Genomic DNA, 25726 nt, shown 5'->3' with positions numbered 1-25726 from the left:
TATTTATCTAACTTTATTGCCTTGATATATGTTAGCTAAACTTAGTCGGCCTATGATACCTACCAGTACTTGTTGTTTATACTGACCTGCATTTGTTGCATTCTTTTATGAATGCAGCGTTCCAAGTGGGATCGACCTCTACTTCTCGTGGCTGATAATGGTACGAGAGTTGCTATTAGAGTCTTACAGGGTAAGCACAGGGACGTCCGCCACCTTGAAGATTCTTCTTTTATTTTATGACTCACTTGATATTCCGAGACATATTCATACTATTGATGTATTATTGTTATTTCCATACTTGTAGATTCTAGTTAGTTGCTCTTGTATGACTAGACAGATTTCTGGGGTGGTTTGATGTACTTCCGCATATTTCTATATCATTATCGTAAGGCTTACGTAATTTTTATCTCTTCCACTTGTTTATTTATTTAATTTATGATTTTACAATTATTGGGATAAGGGTTTGCCTACCGAGGTGGGAAAGGTAGGTACCTGTGCGACTTAGCTAAATTGGGTCGTGACACCGAGCAACCAGAAGAGTCGGAACCCATGGAAATGGAATCCGCACAACCCGTAGAGTCTGAACCTGTAGAAATGGAATCCACACAACCCGAAGAATCTGAATCTAAGGAGATGGAGTCCGACCAATTGCTTCAAGATGAAGAATCAATACTATGAGCTTGCACCTGAAATCACAACACCTGCTTCTATTGTCGTTTTAGAGGATTTTAGGGGAGGACACCCTCAACCACCTGCCTAGTGGGTAGTCAATCTCAGGGCCCACTTTTGCCCCTTTAGAGTTGCTTCTCGACTAGTCACTGCAAGGATGTGTTTGAGAAGATGAAAACGGCCGGAATCCCGTGCACTAGCCGTGATAGCTCCCGGTCCCAAAACCGGGGTACGCCTACAAAACATGCAAGTTCCACCAGAACCAGTCTGGCCACACAGTGAATGAGTGTTTAGGCTTGCGGAGAAGGATTGTTAGGCTGATAGATGACAAAACTATCCGATATCTGTGGGGGCCACACAACCTGTTGGTCCATGTGCTAATCATACCAAGGAAAGAGTCACCATCGATACCTAGATTTGGCGCTATGACTTTACGGTGTTTGAAAAGACTTATGCTCGTACCTTCACAACATTGGCAACCATAGGAAAGGTCAGCCCAGTCGAGCCCATCCATGAAACCCTTCCCATGGGCTCGAATCGAGGAAAAATATGTGTGTTCAACACAGGAGCCTTGGTACACGACATCGAAAAGTGCAAAGCATTCAAGTTTGAACTTGAACATCTGATCCAGATGGGAGAAGTCCTGATCGTTCTTCCCTCACAACTTTGAAAAGGAAAGAGACAAAGAGAGCGCGGACGCGTAGGGACAACAACTCGCCGGAAGATATTTTTGAGTAGAAAATAGATGTTCCCTTTTTGAAAGGTAATTTCCCCTTCCCTAAATATTTAAGGAACCACGCCGACCTGATGTCCCTAAGGAGGGACACGTGGGAAGCCCTCATCGGGTCTGGTCCAGGAAACTTTCAGATAAGATAGTCTAAGGATATATAAATAAATGTCCTCCTATGTAAGTTGAACTACGGAAGGGGCTGATTTCTTGCAGAGGGATACATAGGCTGGCTACATAAGACTCGGCCCCTATATTACATAAAATATTAGTCCCCCCATATTTTTTATAGGATGACGAGTTGAGTATGGTCAAAGTAAGTCAACCACAAAAACCATGAAACTAGGATCTAATAAAACTAAATCCCATAATGCCCCAACCTTTAGAACAAAGGATCGATCAAGTTTTCAGGCCAAAAATGCATGAATTTGTATGCCTTTATGTGTTTTACATGTGATATATGTGATGTCTTGCTTTATTTTTATGACCGACGACTAACTTCATCCGCCTTTGAGTTATTTTTTCTCTTATAGAAAGAGACTAATTAGCATAGTCACGCAAACGGGCATACTTCACGAGGTCCAAAGCTGCACTAGCATCTCTGTCAGAAGTCGATAAAGTGAAGGATAACATGACTAGTACACCAGAAAACGAACGTAATCAAAGTGAGCTCGTGATTCGCGAAGAGGATACCCCAGAACCCAAAGAGATACCACCCCATTATGATGTAATTTCAATATTGCTCAGCACTGTCTCTGACCTGCAAGAAAGGGTCGCCAAAGCTGAGATGGCTAATGCTGCCAAAGACATTGTTGCGGAAGCAAGAAGGCCTCCTCCTGCCTTCCCCTCGCTCAGGTCCCCAACGCCTGACCATTTCCCGACCTATCCATCTAAAAACATCCCGCCTCCATAAAATCTCTCTGAAGCTCATTATGCTAGTATTTCTTACCACACTCCTCCAATCGCCAAAGCTACTCAGATGCCCGGAACCACTCATTCAGTTCCCTTTTACCAGGCTCCTCAGCCTACTTACATTAATCCGATTATTCACCCAAGCACTGTTACTTTGCCTACTGTTACACCTTGGAAAATTTCGCGCTACCGAGGTCGTAGCTAGCTTAATATGGGTCTGAGGAAGAGAAACTTTATGCGAGGATTAAGGAGAAAGGTTATATTATAAGAGTGTAATAACGGTATACATATGACGTTTGGAGACCATATGGGTTGAATTGGTTCATATGTCACTGCCGAAAAGCCCTCGTTGCTGTAATCTAAGTGGGGCCCACACGGCGAAATTTCATAAAGGACATATGAAGAGATATAAGAGTAGTACATGGAAATTTGAGCAAGTCCTATGAAGGACCCATAAGCCAAATATAGGCATAAGCCATCCAAAAGGACGATTTAAGGAAACATTTTCGGATGATCTGACTTGGAGGGACCAAAACGCGATTATAAGTTTGGAATTTGAAAAAATACTAACACTGAAAGTGTTAGAGAATTGAAAGCACTTTTCAACCATAGGTCGTGGGCCCACACACGATATCGGGATCAAGAGTTATGATCTTTTTACTGAACGAAACGACGCACACAACTTCGGAAAAAGCTGTGAGTTCCACGACCCCTTTCACGGACCGTGAAACCTTCCACGGACCGTATATTGGTCCGTGGAATACCCAGCAGAGATTATGACTAGCCAGTGGTGAACCACGACCAGTTCCACGAATCGTACAATGTTCCACGGACCGTGAAAGTGTCCGTGGAAGTCCCGACGAGCTGAACGAGTTCTGGTTATATAAATGTGTTCCCTCTTCATTAAATTCATTTTCCCACATTCCTTCATATCTCTCAATACCTCTAGAAGGTTCCATACATTTCATCCACAATAATTCAAAGGAAATTGATGATTAACTTCATCAAACCAACAAAAATCAAGAGTGTGAAGCACATTAAAGTCATCTAAGCCAAGAAATTTCAAGAGAAGTGAACTAGGGTTTTGGTGCAAGAAGAGTAATACCACTCAAGGCTTGTTAGTACAATACCTAAGGTAAGTTTTATGATATTTTCATGATGTTTAAGATATTGAGAAGTTGAAACACTTGGATTGTAGAAGAATATAGAGAATGGGTCATAAATGTGGGAATAGTGCTATTGTTGAGTAGGAGTTTGGAATGAATCATGAATATGGATATGTTGTGATTGTAAGTAAATTATGAATGACATCTAAATCATGGAATGATCATTATACGTGAAAGAACGTAGTAGTGAATTATGACCATGATTATGGGGAAATTGAAGTGAAGTTGTGAAATGTGGATATTGTAGATAAATGATGATTGTTAATTATGGTATTATGAGTAATGTTACGGATGTTTGGGAGTTGATATGGAATATGGAGTAAATCATATAAACAAAGGAAATACTGCCCAATTTTCCTTAGCTTCAGTAAGCACGTTCTTATAATCGTTTAGCTAATGTCAATGCGAATTCTTTTGAAGGTAAAGACGTGAGCATTGAAGGAGAACGACCAAGAGGTAGAATAGCTAAAGGAAAAGGTATGTGAGGCTAGTCCCTTATTTCTAAGGCATGAATCCTATAGTATGATGTTCCCTCCTTCTTCATGATTTTCCCTATGTATCAAAAACTATGAGTCTACGATTATAAAGAGCATCAAGATAAAGAAAAGGGATATGTTACGAACATGACGATACCGATGATGAATATAAATCTAGAAGTTCTAAAGCTAGGATACGACATTCTTACGGAACTAATCATCCTTATGTAACTTCTATGATATTATGTTCCCTACCTCTCTATGACTTTCTTATATTCCGGAACTACGAGTCAACATTGATAGAGATCTTCTTATGAGATAAAGATGAGGAATGCGTCATGAATATGATAATAATGATGAGCTTAAGCCTAAATATTATAAAGTCTATCATACGATACTTATACGAAGTTCACGCTACGAATATGGTATGGTTTTCCATAGATTGTCTTTAAATTCAAATGTATGTCTTATGATAGGTTACGATAAGCCTATGATATGTATGCGATGGTAATGATGATGATGAAATATACCGAGTCTTGTTATGATGCATGTGATAATGTCGAGCCACTACTTGGGCGAATACGGATAATGTCGAGCCACTACGTGGCCGAATATGGATAATGTTTTATGTGTATGAGCAGATACGGTACTACGACGATGACTTATATGACATGATGATGTATACGCTATGATGATTCATGTACGGCGACTATGTATATATGATATATGTATGAAATGTATTCATCCTTAAAGGTCGCGCAGGTTTTGCCTTCACCTTATGACTTATGATTCCCCTATCATGTTTATTTCATTCATGCCTTACATACTCAATACAATATTTGTACTGACGTCCGTTTTCATTGGATGCTTTGTTCATGCCCACAGGTAGACAGGGAGACGGCGCAGACTTTAGGAGCTATCAACAGATTTGCAGGAGCACTCCATTTTTCCGGATGTGCTAATCGGGTTTATACTTTTGTGTGTGTATATATATATGTATTTTGGGCACGGCGGGGTCTTTTCCCGTTCATATGTCTAGAACTATAGTAGAGGCTCGTAGATACGTATGTGTGGGTAGTATGGTTTCACGATGCAACTATGGTGTATATATTGCTATTTTGATAGCCGAAGGGCGTATGTATATAAGATTAATTACGTTTTCCAAATGAAAAATGGTTGTCTTATGATTATGAGTATATGAATGATAAAGAATTTCATAATGACTATGACGAGTAAGGAAATGAGTGGTGCTCGGTGGTTAGCCCCGGGTACCCGTCACGGCCCCTAGTCGGGTCGTGACAAAAGTGGTATCAGAGCAGTTCAATCCTAGGAAGTGTCTACGTGCCGTGTCTAGTAGAGTCTTGTTTATGGTGTGTTGTGCGCCACATCTATAAACAGGAGGCTACAGGGCATTTAGGAAAAATGACCATCTTTCATCTCTATGATCGTGCGATAGAGCTAAGTCATAGGAAACGAGATTCCTTATACTAACCCCTGATTGCAGCAGAAGAATGATAATGATAGAAGAAAGTGATCGATGACATTGAAAGTTACGGAGGTAAGCCCCTTCGTTGAGGCTACGTTATCGAAATATGTAATTCTATGATGATGAATTGATTGTTGTGAAAGTAAGTCAGTGTTCATATGATAGAAAAATTGATTAAATGTGCCTCTTGATGATAAGTTCAGCTATAAGTTGAGAACCAAGCAAATTGAATGAATCAGAACCAAGGTAAGCAACGGTACGAAAGATGTGTGTCGAATAAAGTATGAATATTGAGATGTGGTTGAAATGTAAAGCCGAAGAATGAAAGAGAAAGTAAATAGGAAGAGGTAACTGGGCAGATCGCTACAGGATCAGGTACATCTCGAAGTGCGATGTATGAGGTAAGTTTCGACATCTTTGTGCTTTTACTTGAAAGTGGGAGCCCTGTGTGGCTGAGATATCTGTGCGATGTATGAGGTAAGTTTCGACATCTTTGTGTTTTTACTTGAAAGTGGGAGCCCTATGTGGCTGAGATATGTCGTGTATATATATATATATATATATATAGATATATATATATTGGCCCTATGAGGAATTGTTGGTATTTGCTGCGTGCAGGTTTTGGGATAGTAAGAAATATAGAGGAAACTCTGCCGAAATTTTCCTAGAATCCAAAGGAGATAAGATATAAGCTTGTAATATGTCCTGACAAGAAAAGATGATGTGCAAAAGAGTAATGGCAGAATGAGATTAAGTTAGGAGTATCATTAATGACTACAAGAGTTGAGTTAGATACTATTGAATTGATAGTAATGGCAGTTATAAGAGCGACATTGATACGGTAAAGAGAAATCTAGAGTAAATTAAGGAGATTGGTAGCACTAAAACATGACATGGAGGGGAAAGTGTAACTCTAATAGAGTGCGATACTGGAGTAGTGATTGGATGTATAAGCACGAGTAGATACGATACGTTTATTAGCAAAATAAAGTAACAGCGTCACGGAGACAGAGATACGAATATGAAGGGCTATAATGAATGTGAATACATTGGTGAAATGACTTATGTGGTAAGTGTAATAGGGATAATCAGAAAGAGTAACAGGTTAAGTATGCTCACTTCGCAAGGTTTAATCTATTTTATGAGCAAGATTTGCGAATGAGACCAAGAAGTGTCACTCTATAGAGTTGATTATGATCAGGATATAATGGGGACATAGCGAGAATTGGGATACAAAGTAAGTAAAGTATAGCAAGGAAACGACTAAAGATGTGACATGTTCTATATGAATAAAGAGTGAATGCAAGTATGAAACCAACCGGCGAGCCATGGAGCAGTAGATGAGAAATCTTATAAGACCTTGTTAAAGGAAAGTCCAGCATAGAGGTTCTTCAATGACAAGAAATAATAGCAAGCAATGACAAAAAGGGAAGTCAACTTGAAAAAGAAATTAGAGAAAAGTGATATGGCAAAGTCGTAGTAGTTTGTGATTGGTATAATCAAGAGTAAAAGAGAATGAGGCATAAGGGGTATTAGTTACGCATGAGACTTAGACCCTCGAGAGCAAAGATGACGTTACAATTGAACTTTGAGCACCGAAGAAGAGGGCAAGTGACATTATATGGATGGTATGGATAACCAGACCTACTACTATTGTGAGCATCCCTATAGGGGAAAACGTTGTGATTGGAGCGAATTTAGACATTGACCTATAACTACCAAATGAGCTAAGTAAAATACATTCTTGTTCGGATTGCTATGCCAGTTGTATCACTCGATTACAAAACTGCAAGATGAGTATGTTAAGACCTCCCATATGAATTATCGTAGTTATAAATTATGGGAAACAACATAAATGAGATATAGTATAGTAAGGGATATATGAATTAAAGATTTGAAGGTGAGGCAACGGATTTGAGAATGGTACAAGTAAAACCCTTAAAGGGGGGAAGCGAGTAAAGAGAATGTAAGTGTAGAGATTGGAATGATGGACCCTAAGATATGACAGATATAGACTCTAAAACAAAGAGTGAGACTTGTGCAGAAATAAGTCTAATGACTGGTAAATAAACGAATACGAATACGGATATGAATACATGTATATGTATAGATGTGTATGTACACGAATCACGAAAGAACGATTATGTAACTTGCAAGTATTTATGTGTCGCTAATGAAACCAAGTGGGTACTTAAAAAGAGGAGTAAGAGGTAAGCAAGAATAAGTGTGGTCATGATACTCCGGGTCAGTTGAAGGAAAATATATGGCGAAATTTTCGTAGGATTCCCGAGTGTTTAACATTCGAGGACGAATGTTCCAAAAGGGGGGAAGAGTGTCACACCTTGGAAAATTTCGTGCTACCGAGGTCGTAGCCAGCTTAATATGGGCCTGAGGAAGAGCAAAGTTATGCGAGGATTAAGGAGAAAGGTTATACTATAAGAGTGTAATAATGGTATACATATGACGTTTGGAGACCATATGGGTTGAATTGGTTCATATGTCACTGCCGAAAAGCCCTCGTTGCTGTAAGCTAAGTGGGGCCCACATGGCAGAATTTTATAAAGGACATATGAAGAGATATAAGAGTAGTACATGGAAATTTGAGCAAGTCCTAAGAAGGACCCATAAGCCAAATATGGGCATAAGCCATCCAAAAGGATGATTTAAGGAAACATTTTCGGATGATCTGACTTGGAGGGACCAAAACGCGATTATAAGTTTGGAATTTCGAAAAATACTAAGACTGAAAGTTGTAGAGAATTGAAAGCGCTTTCAACCATAGGTCGTGGGCCCTCACTGTAACGACCCAACTCCGTAGGCCGCGACTAGTGTCCGTGCTGGACACCCAAACGTACCCAATAACCCAGACTAGCATATCAGCAGAATATTTTTAAATGTAAAAGTCAATTGGCGTTAGTAATCATCATAAATGAACCGACATAGTACATGGGAGCCGATAAGGCTGTCACAGATCATATTATCCCAAAACATATACAAAACCCACACAAGTATGTCTACAGACCTCTACAGATTATAACAGAATCATAAGACGGGACAGGGCCCCATCATACCCCTGAATAGCATACATATATACAATAGCAGCAGACTGTACCAACATATAGGCTCTGGACAAAAGAGCACTCCCAAAATAGCAGAATAGATGTCCTAGGCAGGCGGGTCAGCAAATATGTCGTATGTACCTGCGCGGCATGAAAACGCAGCACTCGAAGGAAGGGGGTCAGTACGAAATATATATTGAGTATGTAAAGCACGGAACGTAGTAAACAAAGTCATAATCGAAGCAGAAGATACAGAAAATGAACTGAATATCTAGATTAGCAAAATGCTGATCATATAGCATAAATAGTATTCGCTGAAAACATATGTCGTACCTGGTCCCATTACGGAACAAGATCATAACTGAAACAGAACTTACAGAGAAGTGAGTGTAACATCCGAAGTATCAAATGCATATTTTCAAAACATGAGGAGTGGGTACAGAAACATATACCATATCATATCCGACCCCTGCCAAGGGACTCGGCAAATAGAACGTGGCCACCCCCCGACGCTGGTGCCACCACACATAAGGAGCAGAATAGGGGATAACCCCGTAACATAACATATCATATCAGATGGCCATATCAGATCATATCATATCAGAATGTGTGTACAGGGCACAGCATACTCCATAACCCATGTACATATATACTTGCCCCCTCACATCGAGGCACGGCGAACAATGCAGTGGAATACGCTTGACAACATATCCTGGCCCGGGCTCAGTGGGGGAAACATTGAGGCATCCACGAATGGAGTAGTGAGAAACTAAATGCAATAAAAATACCATATATTTCCAGAGACTCAATGAGGCATATCGGATGACAAATCAAACCAATGAAATCGGACAGAATCATAGTAAGTGTATGTCGTATGTCATAATGAGTTACGGAAGAATAATCCTTTTGGGATCATTTTCATATTCCAAAATAGTTTACCAGACTCGAGGGAATCATTAAAACAATTTTCCTTAGTAGTTAAAAGGATAGTTAAAACGTTTCATTTTATATTGTTCGAAAATAAGGCAATAGTACACTAAAAGGCAAAGCGGGAATAGTGGGAGACTAAATGAGACACAAAATATCATACCTTTACAGAGATTCAATAAAGTATTTAGAATAAATATCATTGGTAGTTAAAAGAGTAGTTAAGGTGTTTCCTTTAGAACCGCTTGAAATTAAGTTATAAACACAAAAAGGGTAAAGTCGGAAATAGTGGGCCCACCTCGGGACAACCGACGCGGTGGGCTCAAATTACGTATATTAAGCTTATGGAGTCACCTACGGAGGTCCTAGGGACATTTCATAACTTTCTAGACAATTTGCGGAAGTTTACTCAATTCTTTAACAAAGCATACTTATAGGGTTCAATTCCAGTGAATGAAAAAGGGACAATTTGAAACGCGGATTCCGAAAGACAGAATATTTCCCGAGGCTCGAATCCGATCCTAGTACATCTAGGACATGCCCAAAGAAGAATTGGGATAGCTTTACATACCTTTTATGCTTTTTACGCCTTTCCAAGTTCACTTCCCGTTTCGTCCAAAATCTACAAATGGTCACATTTACCAAATGTTAACCCTAAGACTTTAGGACTTAAATATCAAATCAACACTTTTCTACAGAAATTTGGGCAACATTTCCCCTATACATATAGCATCCCCGAGAATTCAACTCGGCCAAAACAATCAACAACAACCCAATAACAACACTAACAACAACAACAATAACTACAAGACACAATATGGCACAACTAGTTCCCTTTCTAACATAGTGCGATACTTCCATTTCAACTTCAAATTTCCAAACAAATCTCAAGGGTTTCACATTCATCATTAATCAAGATCATCACAATATAATTTGGAAGCATTTCATATTAATTCCACAAAATATTCACAAGATATACACAATATACAAGCTTTCCACCAAAGTCATAATTCCACCAAAACTTCTAATCTTTAACAAACATTTTCATAACATGTTTCTATCTTCCAACTTCATCAACAATCATCATAATTTACACCTTACGACTTCATTTCCACAATATCATAAAATCATATTAGAGTGACATAACCTTTTACATTCCATTTCAATGCCAACTTAAATCATATTACCTTCCTTTACATTATAAGGATCACAACAATACAACCAACATATTAAACAAAATTAATTCATTCCCATTCTAATCTCCATATACCACACGGCCAATACCTATATTTCCAACTTCAACCAAATTCATTCAACTTTCATTCTCAATATGAATTCCATCATACTCACAACTAGAATACAACATAAATTTAACTCACCATAGGTATATAACATTCATACACACACGGCTACATGCCAACTTACATACCCACTTTGCAAACTTCCATATTTCCATACTTTCTACTCATTTCTACATACTACAACACAAACAAACCTTCATAACATAATAACATGGAATGAATTCTTACCTTTTTCTCCAATCTTCTTCACTTAACCAAAGTGCGGAAACGATGAAACGGATGAACCCTCTTCCGAAATAATCATACCACGTTGTAGAGGGTACTTGAATTGGTAGGAATACTACAAGAAAATAATTTTTGGAACAAGATTTAAGGTACTCAATTTCCATGGGTCTTGGCCGAAATGGCCCTTTGTTTTTTGTTCTTCATCTTTTGTGTTTCTTGAAAATTCTAATGGATAAAGTGATAAGATATGGTCCCTTTCATCTATTTTAACACATGGAAAAATTCATTAATTTTTTTGTGGGTTTGGGCCATGGATTTGGCCGGCCACCCTCTTAAACTTGGGCCTCATTTTTTTTTTCTTTTCATTTTTCTTGGGCCAAACCGGTTGGTCCCGAGTTGGGCATAGCCCACTGACCTTTCGACCTTAAAACGTCCATATCTCCTTGTACCGACTTCACCTAGGAACCCACGACCTATGGTTGGAAAGCTAATTCCATTATCTATAACTTCTATCTCTTGCTATTTTTCCAAATTCCAAACTTATAATACCGTTTTTGCCCCTCCAAGTCAGGTCACCCGGAAACGTTTTCTTAAAAATATTCGTTTGGAGGGCTTCCACTTTGATTTGGCCTAAGGGTCCTTCATGAGTTGTGTTTAACTTTACATATGTGATTCATATAGCTTGTCACATGTTCCAAAAAAAATCTTGACGTGTGGGCCCCACCTCAACTTACAAATAATCCGACGTTCCAAAATACGGGATATAACACTCACACGATATTGGGATCAAGAGTTATGATCTTTTAACTGAACGAAACGACGCAGACAACTTCGGAAAAAGTTGTGAGTTCCACGACCCCTTTCACGGACCGTTAAACCTTCCACGGACTGTATATTTGTCCGTGGAATACCCAGCAGAGATTATGACTAGCCAGTGGTGAACCACGACCAGTTCCACGAACCGTAAAATGTTCCACGGACCGTGAAAGTGTCCGTGGAAGTCCCGACGAGCTGAACGAGTTCTGGTTATATAAATGTGTTCCCACTTCATTAAATTCATTTTCCCACATTCCTTCATCTCTCTCAAGACCTCTAGAAGGTTCCATACATTTCATCCATAATAATTCAAAGGAAATTGATGATCAACTTCATCAAACCAACAAAAATCAAGAGTGTGAAGCACATTAAAGTCATCTAAGCCAAGAAATTTCAAGAGAAGTGAACTAGGATTTTGGTGCAAGAAGAGTAATACCACTCAAGTCTTGTTCGTACAATATCTAAGGTATGTTTTATGATATATTAATGATGTTTAAGATATTGAGAAGTTGAAACACTTGGATTGTAGAAGAATATAGAGAATGGGTCATAAATGTGGGAATAGTGCTATTGTAGAGTAGGAGTTTGGAATGAATCATGAATATGGATATGTTGTGATTGTAAGTAAATTATGAATGACATTTAAAACATGGAATGAGAATTATATGTGAAAGAACATAATAGTGAATTATGACTAAGATTATGGGGAAATTGAAGTGAAGTTGTGAAATGTGGATAATGTAGATAAATGATGATTGTTAATTATGGTATTATGAGTAATGTTACGGATGTTTGGGAGTTGATATGGAATATGGAGGAAATCATATAAACAAAGGAAATGCTGCCCAATTTTCCTTAGCTTCAGTAAGCACGTTCTTATAATCGTTTAGCTAATGTCAATGCGAATTCTTTTGAAGGTAAAGACGTGAGCACTGAAGGAGAACGACCAAGCGGTAGAATAGCTAAAGGAAAAGGTATGTGAGGCTAGTCCCTTCTTTCTAAGGCATGAATCCTATAGTATGATGTTCCCTCCTTCTTCATGATTTTCCCTTCGTATCAAAAACTATGTGTACGATTGTAAAGAGCATCAAGATAAAGAAAAGAGATATGTTACGAACATGACGATACCGATGATGAATATAAATCTAGAAGTTCTAAAGCTAGGATACGACATTCTTACGGATCTAATGATCCTTATGTAACTTCTATGATATTATGTTCCCTACCTCTCCATGACTTTCTTATATTCCGGAACTACGAGTCAACATTGATAGAGATCTTCTTATGAGATAAAGATGAGGAATGCGTCATGAATATGATAATAATGATGAGTTTAATCCTAAAGATTATAAAGTCTATCATACGATACTTATACGAAGTTCACGCTACGAATATGTTATGGTTTTCCATAGATTGTCTTTAAATTCAAATGTATGCCTTATGAAAGGTTACGATAAGCCTATGAGATGTATGCGATGGTAATGATTATGATGAAATATACCGAGTCTTGTTATGATGTATGTGATAATGTCGAGCCACTACGTGGCCGAATACGAAAGACATGTATGTGATAATGTCGAGCCACTACGTGGCCGAATGCGGATAATGTCGAGCCACTACGTGGCCGAATACGGATAATGTCGAGCCACTACGTGCCCGAATACGGATAATGTTTTATGTGTATGAGCAGATACGGTACTACGACGATGAATTATATGACATGATGTTGTATACGCTATGATGATTCATGTATGGCGACTATGTATATATGATATTTGTATGAAATGTATTCATCCTTAAAGGTCGTGCAGGTTTTGCCTTCACCTTATGACTTATGATTCCCCTGTCATGTTTATTTCATTCATGCCTTACATACTCAGTACAATATTCGTACTAACGTCCGTTTTCTTTGGATGTTGTGTTCATGCCCACAGGTAGACAGGGAGACGGCGCAGACCTTTAGGAGCTATCAGCAGATTTGCAGGAGCACTCCATTATTCCAGAGGTGCTAATCGGGTTTATACTTTTGTGTATATATATATATATATATATATATGTATATGTATTTTGGGCATGACGGGGTCTTGTCCCGTCCATATGTCTAGAACACTAGTAGAGGCTCGTAGATACGTATGTGTGGGTAGTATGGTCTCACGATGCTACTATGGTTTATATATTGCTATTTTGATAGCCGAAGGGCGTATGTATATAAGATTAATTACGTTTTCCAAATGAAAAATGCTTGTCTTATGATTATGAGTATATGAATGGTAAAGAATTGCATAATGACTATGACGAGTAAGGATATGAGTGGTGCTCGGTGGTTAGCCCCGGGTACCCGTCACGGCCCCTAGTCGGGTCGTGACACCTACCATGCAAATAGCTCATATCCCTGAAAACCGTGCCACTAAGCAAACTGTATCCTTACATGCTCCCACCCCTCCAAATAGGTTCTTTCCGGATCACCGAGAATTAGACCATTATGAGGAAATGGAGAAGGCTGGGAGAGCTGAACAAGATAAGCGCGACAAGGACATTGACCAGAAAATGGAGAACAGAGTTGTAAGGAAGTCTATGGGTCTAAGTTATGATGACCTGTGCATGCACCCAGACTTGGACCTGCCAGAAGGATTTAAGATACCAAAATTTGAGATGTTCAATGGTACAGGGAATCCCAAATCCCATCTTCACTCTTATTGTGACCAACAGGTAGGTGTCAAGAGAAACCAAGCTCTGAGCATGAACTATTTCGCCACAGTTCGACTGGAGAGGCCGTTGAATGGTTCACGGCCCAAGATATGCGCCGATGGCTCATATGGGAAGACATGGCCGAGGCGTTCATGGAAAGATTTTGAGTCAATGTCGAGACTATGCCAGACAGACACTATCTAGAGAAGGTAAAACAAAAGTCGTCAGAAAACTAACGTGAGTTTGCTAGCCGTTGGCGGGCCGAGGCCGACCATGTCTAACCACCAATGAGTGAGGAGGAGCTAGTCTCTGTATCCATCCAGGCCCAAGACCCGGATTTCTATGACCGCGTGCTTTCTATGGCCGGGAGGCCATTCTCATAATTAGTTAAAATGGGAGAGGCTATAGAAGATGGCCTAAAATCAGGAAAGATCATCAGCGTGTTCAACAAGTCAACGAGCCAGAATACTATGGGACCCTAATGTAAGAAGAAAGAGGACGTGACAAGTATATCCCACACACCTAGTAAAAATACTAAAAGACGAGAAGGACCACTGTCTCCTATTGAAATTTATGGAACTCCAACTCCCACCAACTACCCGACTTCACCATAAAGTCATGTGCCTATCTTCTACGAGCAGCCCAACTTCTCGGCCCCTGCCCCAACATATTCGACTCCACCATCAAATGTCCAAGTGCCCGCTCCTACTTATCAACCACCACCACAAAATTTCCAAACAATGGCTCCTGCCTATCGTCCACCACAAAATAACCCACCACAAAACTACCAAAATAATCCACCACCAAATTACCAAAACCAACCACCTCCTCCGACCGATAACTTGCCACGTTTGACTTTTGAAAGGAAGCCAACTCGAGTGTTTACTCCGCTAGAAGAGTCGAGAGCCCAACTCTTCGAGAGGCTGTACGTCGCGGGCCTTATCCAGACCATTCCTCTGAAGCTGGCTCAACCAGGGAGTCGCTTTTACAGGGCGGATCAGACTTGTGCTTACTATTCATGAGGTAGTGGTCACAACACCGAGGATTGCATTAACCCGAAGCACAAGATTCAAGATCTGATTGAAAAAAGAGAGATCACACTTTAGACGGTAGTACCAAATGTGAACACAAGCCCGTTGCCAAATAATGGGAATAATGTTATCCACATGATTGAGAAAGAAGAACATTGGGTGGCTTGTAAAGCCTTGGTCCCAGTTCTGTCAAAGTAATAGAGCAAACAGTGGCCTCACTCATGCTCCAAGAGCGCCCAAGTTTCAAAGTACTAGTTCTGGCGCCAGCGATAGCCTAGGTATCCCAACAGACAATGCCGGCACCAAGAAAAGAATTTGTGATCAAAGTGGGTACTGCACAGGGAATGACCCACTCGGGGAGATGTTATACCCCAGAAGAATTGGCATAGAACACACTAAGGAGAGAAATAACTCAATAAAGAGCAATCACTGAAGGCGAAGTAGAGGACTTTTGGTGGCAAATTCAACCGAAAGAATGTTCTATTGTGGAACACTTGAAGAAGACACTAGCTCAGATGTCTGTGTTAGCGCTGTTAATTAATTCCCAGCCGTACAGGCAGGCATTAATAAAAGTGTTGAATGAAGCGCATGTGCCGGCGGTCATGGGCAGCGAAGACTTGGCTGGACTGGTAGCCCATGTGATTGGAGAGCACAAGATTTCTTTCACTAAGCAGGAATTACCAGAAAAGGGGACTACTCACAACAAGGCACTCTATATTTCTCTGGAATGCCGAGAGAAGGTAGTAGAACGAGTACTTGTTGATAACAGGGCGGGATTGAACATTTGCCCCGCAACCACTCTGAGGCAGTTGGGATATGATATGGGCAAGATTCTCCAAAGTTGAACCAATGTAAGAGGTTTTGATGGCTCTCAGTGTGATTCATTAGGAGAAGTGGACCTCCACATCTAGATACGACCCGCCTCATTCATGGCTGAATTCCAAGTCATGGCAAACACCGCAAACTACAACTTACTTCTTGGGAGACCTTGTATGCACGTAGCCGGGGCAGTACCATCAACCTTGCTTCAGGCTATGAAGTTCGAATGGAACAGTCAAGAGATTATAATTCAAGCTGAGAAGGATACCCAACGGCATCCTTACAACTGTGATTGAAAGAAGTCCCAAGGGATCAGACTTCCACGTAGTGGAATATGTAGGAGTAACACATGGGGAAGAAATAATACACAAGCCAATGCCTTCGGTCTACAAGATGATCGCATCCACCATGCTAAGAAGCAGGTTTGAGCCTGGGAAAGGCTTAGGGAAAGACCTGCATGGCATAGCAGAGCTTGTGCCAATTCCTGAAGAGAACTACCATTTCGGTTTGGGGTACACTCCTAGTGATGACGAGCTCATGAAAGCTATCAAGAAAGAACCAAGGTTCAGGAAACTTCACCAGCCAATTCCAAGCTTATACCAGAAATTTCCCATTCGAATGTCAACGCCCGTAGATGGACAGGTCGATGAGAGCCTAGAGATGCTGTTAAGAGAAAAAGATTGCCACGTGGTTCTGGAGCAATGAGATAAAGCACCCACTATCTGTAGCCTGAGGCCGAGAGAGCACCTGAACAACTGGACTTCCATCCAACTCTTGGCTCCTCAGTAGAGAAATGATGGGTTTTTAGGTTTTTCTTTCAAATTGGTGCAATCGACCGAGGCCCGATTAATCACCCTTTTAAAGTTTCCTCATAATGTTAAAAAAAGGAATGGTCTGATTTTGTTCCGGACTAGGACCACAATTTGTACTTATCTGTTCGGATTAATGAAAGGCCTCGTCTTACGTGAAAACTCTATTTACAACTAGTAATAAAAAACCTAACTTTACTTTTCCTCGATTTTTCAGTAATAATAATAATAAAACAACTGCATAACGTCATGACATGTCGCAAAATAAATTAGACGAATGATGAGAAAGAGTTCGAGGAGTATGATGAGGAGACAATGATGCCAGAAGGCCTTGTGGATGAGATGGAATAGTTGGAAAATAGGGAGAAACTCAACCTGGACGAAACTGAAGTAGTTAACCCTGGGGACGAAGAAACCGTCAAAGAAACACGGATAAGTGCACACCTAGAGGCACCACAGAAAGAGGAACTGGTGGTGCTACTAAGAGAATATGTGGACGTCTTCGCCTGGTCATACGCTGATATGCCAGGGCTAAGCACCGACATAGTAGCCCACATACTTCCTATCAAGGAAGGTTTCACCCCAATCAAGCAAAAGACCAGGCAGTTCAAACCAGACTTAAGTATTCGAATAAAAGACGAAGTCGAAAAGCAAATCAAGTCTAAGATAGTGGAGGTAACGTCCTACCCCACATGGCTAGCCAACATAGTGCCGGTAACCAAGAAGGATGGGTAGCTACGAATCTGTATGGACTATCGTGATCTCAATCGAGCTAGTCCAAAAGATAACTTCCCTCTCCCGAACATCCACATCCTTATCAATAATTGCGCCAAGCACGAACTGCAATCATTCCTAGATTGTTTCACTGGGTATCACCAGATACTCATAAGCGAGGAGGGCACCGAGAAAATAGCTTTCATAACCCCTTGGGGAGTCTACTATTACAGGGTGCCACATACATGAGGGCAATGACTACCTATTCCACGATATGATACATCGGGATATTGAAGTCTATGTTGAAGATGTCATCATTAAATTGAGAGAAAGCTCAGAGCACACTGCCCACCTGCGAAAGGTCTTCGATAGACTTCGTGTCACGACCTAACCCCGTAGGCCGCGACTCGTGCCCGAGCAGGGCACCTTACGTACCCAAAAATCCCAAACCAACATGCAAACTAAATACACATATATAAAAGCCAAACGGAATCGCAAACTATCGTACATAAGCAGATGTAGCGCACAAAAGCCGATAAGGCCGTCACAAAATACATATTCCCAGAAGATATATACACAACCCACATATGTGTCCACAGACCTCTACGAACAATAATAACAGAAACATAAGACGGGACAGGGCCCCGTCATACCCCTGAATAAACATATACATATGTGATAGAAAAGTCTATACCAAAATGTGGCTCCGGACAAAGGAGCACTCCAAAATAGCAGAGCAGATATCCTAAGCGGGCGGATCTCTGAAGCGGGTATCTGTACCTGCGCGACATGAAACGCAGCCCCCCGAAGAAAGGGGGTCAGTACGGAATATGTACTGAGTACGTAAAGCATGGAGTACAGTAAATAAAATCATAACCGGAATAGAAAGTACAGAAAATGAGTGCAAAGTCCAAAACATCAAAATGCACACTTTCAAAACATAAATAACGCATGCAGAAACATATGTCAAATCCGGCCCCAATATGGGACTCGGTGAGCAGAACGTGGCGCCACCCCGCAACTGGCGCCACAACACATCATACTTCAGAGTAGGGAATAGCTCCGTAACATATCATAACATATCAGATGGCCATATCATATCATATCATATCGCCAACATCAGAACATAGATGTACATGGCACATCATACTCCGGACCCATGTACATGTAATACCTGCCCCCTCACATCGAGGCACGGCGAACAATGCAGTAGAATACGCTTGATAACAAATCCTGGCCCGGGCTCAGTGGGGGAAACATTGAGGCATCCACGAACGGAGTAGTGAGAAACTAAATGCAATAAAAATATCATATATTCCCAGAGACTCAATGAGGCATATCGAATGACAAATCGAAATGATGAAATCGGACAGAATCATAGTAAGCATATTTCGGATGTCATAACGGGTTGCAGAGACATAATCTTTCTGAGATCGTTTCCAAGTTCCAAAACAGTTTATAGGACTTAATAGGATATTTAAAACCATTTTTATTTAATATCTAGAGGAGTAGTTAAAACATTTCATTTTATATTACTTGAAAATAAGACAATAGTACCATAAAGGACAAAACGGGAATAGTGGGGCCCGCCTCGGGTCAACCGAGGTGGCGGACACAAATTAGGTATAATAAACTTTATGGAGTCGCTTATGAGGGTTTTAAGGTAATCGGACTTTATTTACACAAGTTCTAGGTACTTAGACAACTTTCCTAACCATTTACAACAGAATTAGTTCAATTCCACTAAATGGAAAAAGGGCAAATTTAGACGCGGATTCCGAAGAATAGAGTAGTCCCCAAGGTCCATATTCAAACCTAATACATCTAGGACATGCCAAGAGAAGAAAAGGTGGAGCTTTACATACCTTTCTTGCCTTTTACGCTCGCCAAACCTCAAACCTCGTTTCTTCCGAAACCTACAAATGGTCACATTTACCCAATGTTACTATAAGGCTTTTGGCATCCAATCCTGAATTAGTACTTGTCTACCGAAATTTTGGCAGCACCTCCCCTATAACTACGACACCCCGAGAATTCAACAACAAACCAACAACAACAACAACAATCAATACAAGTCACAATATGTCACCACTAGACTTCTTTCCAACATAATGCAATAACTTTCATTCCGACTCCACATTTTCCAATAAATACCAACATGCTCATATTCATTACTAATCAAGATCATTACAACATAAGTAGGAAGCATTTCATATCATATCTACAAAATATTCATAAGATATACCAAATATACAAACTTCCCTCCAAAGCCATATTTCATCCGAAGCTTCTAATCTTTAGCATATTTATTCATAACATGTTTCCATCTTCCAAGTTCGTCAACAATCATCATAATTTGTACCTTAGCAACTTAATTTCCATAATGACATAAAATCATACTAAGACGACATAAGCTCCTACATTCCATTTCAATGCAAACTTACCTCATTTTACCTTCATTTACATAGCAAGCATCACAACAACACAACTAACATGTTAAACAAAATTGATTCATTCCCATTCCTTTAAGAGATACCACACGGCCAAACCCCATATCTCCAACTTCAACCAAATTATCTCAACTTTCATTTCCAATATAAATTCTATCATAACCACAACTAGAATACAACACATCTTACTTATAAAACCATGCTCACTCACGGCTACATACATATATACATACCCACTTTGCACATTTCCATGTTTCCATAAAATCTACTCATTTCTACTTTCTATAGCATCAACAAGACCTTTACAACACATAAAAAGGGATTGAATCATACCCTTTTCTCCCAACTTCTTCACTTGCCTCAAGGTTGTCAATTGATGAACCAAGCTCTCTCTCCTCCAAAATAGCTACACCACGTTGTAGAGGACCCTTAATTTAGTAGGAAAACCACAAGATAATAATTTTTGGCTCAAGATTTGGAGGGGGGAAAAATTTGGGACATGGCCGAATGGCCTAGGGTTTCTTGCTCTTCTTTGAGTTTGTTCTCTTCTCCACAATTATCTTGAATGTTCTAATGATTATGTGGCCCTTTTATTTAATTATTCCTCACATGGATGAATTACATGGGTTGGGCCCTTAATTCTTGGGCCATACTCCCTTAGTATTGGGCCTCATTTTTCTTTCCATTTTCTTGAGCCCAAATGGTTAAAATTCTTATTTTGCAATTCCCGAAACTAATTTCCAAAATTCCAATTTTTTTCCCTTGGCCTTCCTCCGTATTTCCACACCAATATTTTTCATGAAGAACACACATATATAAATTCAAATCAACACATGACCTTGTTTCTTACAAATCATGATTATTTCGAATTTTCCGAATATGCGAAAGTATGGGGCGTAACACTTCGCAAGTTCATTTGAAGTTAAACCCGGCAAAATGCGCATTTGGAGTGCCTACTGGAAATTTTTAGGGCTTATAGTCAGCCGAAGAGGTATTGAATTTGACCCCATCAAGATCAAGGAAATTCAAGAGTTGCCGCCTCCCAAAACCAAGAAAGAGGTCATAAGCTTCTTAGGGAGATTGAATTACATTAGGCGGTTCAAAGCCCAGTCGACCGTGATCGTCGAGCCGATACTTAATTTGTTAGAGAAAGATGCTCCAACCAAGTGAACGGAGGCATACCAGCAAGCCTTCGACACAATTAAGAGATACCTCTCTAATCCTCACGTCTTAGTGCCGCCTAGGACCGGGAGCCTTCTGTTGCTATACTTGTTCGTACATTGGCCCAGCATGACGAGGGTGGAAAGAAGGAACATGTCATCTGCTATCTGAGCAAGAAGTTCACATCCTGTGAGGCAAGGTACACCCTTATAGAAAATATGTGTTGCGCCTTGACGTGGGTCGTCCAGAAACTGAGACATTATCTGTGGGTGTACACCACCCACCTCATTTCCAAGATGGATCCTCTGAGGTACATCTTCCGGCAACCGATGCCCATAGGAAAGTTAGCCAAGTGGCATATGCTACTAAGTGAGTTTGACATTGTGTACGTGGCACTGAAAGCGGTTAAGGGACAAGCATTAGCCAATTTTCTAGAAGAGAGTCTCGTCGATGAAGAATTCAAACCGTTACAACCCTTCTTACTAGACGAGGAAGTGCTAGTCGTAGAAGAGGAATTAGTCGAGCCATACTCAGGATATAGATTGTTCTTCGACAGAGTAATTAATTATAATGGATCAGGAATAGGAGTAGTATATGTCACGACCCAACCCCGTAGGCCATGACTAGTGCCCGATCTGGGCACTCAAACGCATTCTAGTATATGGCAGAAGCCGACAAGGCTTTATTTCAAATTTAGATAATTTTTAGAAAAATTTTGGCAGAGTTTCCTTTGTTTTACGGACTATCCCATATATCCTGCACGCAGAAAATACCAACAAAGGCCACACAGGGCCAACAAAGCAACATTTAAATATATGCGGACCGGCCGCCGCGGCGAATGGGATCGCCCAAACACAACATAAGCACCCAACTGTACAGAAAGATCCCGACCCACAACATGTCCACAGACCTCTAACAAACCGACAGAATCATATGACGGGACAGGGCCCCGCCGTACCCATGAACGAGAATATACATATATCGAAGTGACAGACTATACCAAAAGATGGCTCTGAATAAAAGAGCGCCCCAAGAATAGCAGAATGAGATCCTAAGCAGACGGATCAGCAAACCTGTCGTCGGTACCTGCGCGGCATGAAAACGCAGCCTCCGAAGAAAGGGGGTCAGTACGAAATATGTACTGAATATGTAAAGCCTGAGCTGCAGAAACAAAATCATAACTGGTGCAGAACATACAGAAAGTAAACGGAAAATCCAAAGTATCAGATACATATTTCCAAAACATGCAGAGTGTGTACAGAACATATGTCATATGAAATCCGGCCCCTGCCAAGGAACTCGGCAGACAGAACGTGGCCACCCTCCAGACGCTGGTGCCACAACACAGAAGAATCAGAATAGGGGCATAACCCCGTAACATAATATGTCATATCAGATGGCCATAGTAAATCATATCAGAACAAACGTACATGGCACAGCATACTCCACAAACCCATTTACGCATATACCTGCCCCCTCACATCGAGGCACGGCGAATAATGCAGGGGATTACGCTTGACAACATATCCTGGCCCGGGCTCAGTGTGGGAAACATTGGGGCATCCACGAATAGAGTCGTGAGAAACTAATGCAAGTAAAATATCATAAATGTTTCCATAGACTCGATGAGGCATATCAAAGACAAACCGATCCGATGAAGTCGGAAGGAATCATAGTAAATGAGTTTCGAGCATCAAAACAATTTATCGGACTTAATGGAACATTTAAAACCATATTAGTTAGGTAATTAGAAGGGTAGTCGAAACGTTTCTTTCAAAAATCGTTCAAAAAGGGGACTTTAGTACATTAAGGGCAAAACCGGGAATAGCGGGCCCACCTCGGAACAAGCAAGGCGGTGGGCTCAAATTAAGCCCTTTAAGCTTATGGGGTCACCTATAAAGGTTCTACGGACATTCTATAGCTTTTCAAGGAGTTTAGAGAAAGTTTGCATAATTTCAGGAAAAGCATATCAAAATGGTTCAATTCTACTGAAGGAAAAACTGAGATTTTCTCTTACGGATTCCGATGGCCAAGAAGGTCTTTTGAGGCCCGAATCCGATCCTAAAACACGTAGACATGCCAAAAGAAGGATCGGGGTAGCTTTACATACCTTTCAAGCTCCTTACGCCTTTCCAAACTCACTTCCCGTTTCGTAAAAAATCTGCAAATGGTCAAGTTTGCCAATTGTAAGTTATAGATGCTACAAATTCAATTCAACTCTTATTTGTCTACCGAAATTTCGGCAGCACTTCCCCTATACATATAGCACCCCCGAGAACTTAACTCGGCTTACGATCATCAACAACAACCCAAGCAACAACATCAACATCAACAACAAACATTAGAAACACAACATGGCAACACTAGTTCTACTTGCCGACATAATGTCATAACCTTTACTTTAACCTTAACTTTCAAACTAATATCAATGATTTCACACTCATTATCAATCAAGGTTATCACAGTATAGATTTAGAAACATTTCATATCCTTTCCTCAAGTTATACACACGGTATACACAATATACAACTTTCTGCCAAAGTCATAACTTGTTCAAAACATCAAATCTTTGGCATACATTTTAATAACATGTTTCCAACTCCCAAATTCATTAATGATTAACACAACTAACAACCAAATAACTTCATTTTCCTAATGTCGGAAAATCATACTAAAACGACATAAGTTTCTACATTCCATTTCAAAGCAAACTCATATTGTTTTACTTTCATTTACATTGCAAACATCACAATAACACACTAACACACTAAGCAAACTTAATTCATTTCCATTCCAACTCCAACACACCACACGGCCATGTGCTCTTTTTATCACTCCAACTCAATTCATTCCACTTTCATTTCCAATATGCATTTCACCACAATCACAACTAGAATATAATACAAATTCAATACATTATGGCTATACAACATATACATTCACACGGCCATACACTAATAACACATACCCACTTTGCAAACTTCCATTTCTCCATACACTCAACACATTTCTACATACTACAACACAAACAAGACTCCAAAACACAATAATAAGGGATGAATTATTACCTTCTCACTCAATCTTCTTCACTTGGCTATATGATCAAGATGATGAACCAAGGGCTCTTTCTTCCAAACCAACTACACCAAGTTGAAAAGGGACCTTGAATTAGTAGGAATTCAACAAGAGATTAATTTTTAGAGGGAGATTTTTTATGGTGATTTTCCAATACCAAACCCGAAACCCCTTTTTGTTTTTGCTCTCTCTTCGCTTGTTCTTTCTCTTCTAATTTTTCTTGACTTTCTAATGCATATAATGGTCCCTTAATTAATTTGTCACATGGTTACCATGTGACTTGGGTTTGGGCCAAGTATGTTGGCTGGCCACCCCATTTGAGTTGGGCCCAAATTTTTCCTTCAATTATTTGGGCCCAATTGATTATAATTCCCGTTTTGTAATTCCCGAAACTAATTTTTGAAATCCCAAATTTGCCCTTAGCGTTCCTCGACACTTCCATATTAATATTCTTTCATAACAACTCAAGGGTTACATAAATTCAATTATGACCTTATTTCATACAAGTCCAAATTATTTCCAATTTTCCAAAGGTGTGAAAACACGGGATATAACAGTATTGATATCAGAATCAGGGAAACACTACCCAATGGCTACGAAGCTCAACTTCCGATGTACTAACAACATGGCCGAACACGAAGCATGTATTCACAGTCTCAGGATGGCAGTAGACATTGGCGTTCGAGAGTTTTTGGTAATAGGAGATTTTGATCTACTCATCCATCAAGTAAAGGGAGATTGGGCTTCGAAGAATGACAAGATCCTACCATATGTGAACCTGGTACAAAGGTTATGTGGGAGGTTCGAGAAGATTGACTTCAAACATACTCAGGTTCGAGAAGATTGACTTCAAACATACTCCTAGGGCTCAAAATGAGTTTGTCAATGCTTTAGCCACAATAGCATCAATGATTTAACACCCCGAGAGTTGTCACACGACCCACTAGAGATAAGTTTAAAGTAGGAACAGGCTCACTGTGCCCACATCGAGGCAGAGTAAAGGGATAATAACCACAGGACAGCATGGGTAATCAAAAGAAAACAATCAGAAGGTTAGCTAATGGATTTTTCCTGAACAAAGAGGTACTGTACAAGAGGACGCCCAACCTTGGTCTACTCAGATGCGTAGACGCCAGAGAGTCCACGAAGCTACTGAAGGAGGTACATGCTGGGGCCTGTGGACCCATATGAACTGATTCATCCTGGCCAAGGAGA

The sequence above is a fragment of the Lycium barbarum genome, chromosome 8 (assembly GCF_019175385.1).
Source record: "Lycium barbarum isolate Lr01 chromosome 8, ASM1917538v2, whole genome shotgun sequence".
NCBI lineage: Eukaryota > Viridiplantae > Streptophyta > Magnoliopsida > Solanales > Solanaceae > Lycium > Lycium barbarum.
Note: the sequence above shows the minus strand (reverse complement) of the source record.